Raw genomic sequence first — 1,630 nt, 5'->3', positions numbered from 1 at the left:
CCAAGTGGCCTGGAAGGTCATGGGGTGCATTGTGACACCACAGGGGTTAAGAGAAGCAAGGAACCATGGTGACCCAATGCAGGCTAATAATATAAGAATCCCTTTTGACACCAGGGGGCGCAAAAGGACCACGGATGAACTCTGACAGCATGGGGACCTATAGAAGCAAGGAACCATTATGACACCATGAAGGCCAAGAATCAAATGGTTCATTGTAAGACCAAGTGCCCTAAAAGGGCTTGGAATGCATTGTGACACCACAGAGGTTAAGAGAAACAAGGAACCATTGTGACCCAATGCAGGCTAACAATCTAATGATCCCTTGTGTCACCAGGGGGTATAAAAAGGGCCAGGGATGGATTGTTATAGCACGGGGACCAATGGAAGCAAGGATCTATTATGCCACCATGGAGGCCAAGAATCAAATGATTCATTGTGACATCAAGTGGCCTAAAAGGGCATGGGATGCATTGTGACACCACAGAGGTTAAGAGAAGCAAGGAACCATTGTGACCCAATGCAGGCTAACAATCTAATGATCCCTTGTGACACCAATGGGCCTAAAAGGGCCAGGGATGAATTGTTACAGCACGGGGACCGATAGATCAAGGATCTATTATGCCACCGTGGAGAACAAAATCAAATAATTCATTGTGACATCAAGTGGCCTAAAAGGGCATGGGATGCATTGTGACACCACAGAGGTTAAGAGAAGCAAGGAACCATTGTGACCCAATGCAGGCTAACAATCTAATGATCCCTTGTGACACCAGGGGTATAAAAAGGGCCAGGGATGGATTGTTACAGCACGGGGACCAATAGAAGCAAGGATCTATTATGCCGCCTTGGAGGCCAATAATCAAATGATTCATTGTGACATCAAGTGTCCTAAAAGGGCATGGGATGCATTGTGACACCGCAGAGGTTAAGAGAAACAAGGAACCATTGTGACCCAAGGGAGGCTAACAATCTAATGATCCCTTTTGACACCAGGGGGCGCAAAATGGCCAGGGATTAATAGTGACAGCATGGGGCCCAATAGAAGCAAGGAACCATTATGCCACCATGGAGGCCAAGAATCAAATGATTCATTGTGACATCAAGTGGCCTAAAAGGGCATGGGATGCATTGTGACACCACAGGGATTAAGAGAAGCAAGGATCCATTGTGACCCAATGGAGGCTAACAATCTAAGAATCCCTTTTGACACCAGGGGTCCCAAAAGGTCCAGGGATGAATTGTGATAGCATGGGGCCAAATGAAAACCTGGTACAATTATGCCACCATGGAGGCCAAGAATCAAATGATTCATTGTGACATCAAGTGGCCTAAAAGGGCATGGGATGCATTGTGACACCACAGGGGTTAAGAGAAGCAAGGAACCATTGTGACCCGATGCAGGCCAATAATCTAAGAATCCCTTTTGGCACCAGGGGGCGCAAAGGGACCACGGAAGAACTCTGACAGCATGGGGACCTATAGAAGCAAGGAACCATTATGACACCATGAAGGCCAAGAATCAAATGGTTCATTGTAAGACCAAGTGGCCTAAAAGGGCTTGGAATGCATTGTGACACCACAGAGGTTAAGAGAAGCAAGGAACCATTGTGACCCAATGCAGGCTAACAAT

This window comes from Cinclus cinclus, unplaced genomic scaffold (genome assembly GCF_963662255.1).
Source record: "Cinclus cinclus unplaced genomic scaffold, bCinCin1.1 SCAFFOLD_40, whole genome shotgun sequence".
Taxonomy (NCBI): Eukaryota; Metazoa; Chordata; class Aves; order Passeriformes; family Cinclidae; genus Cinclus; species Cinclus cinclus.
This window is presented reverse-complemented; position numbering follows the sequence as displayed.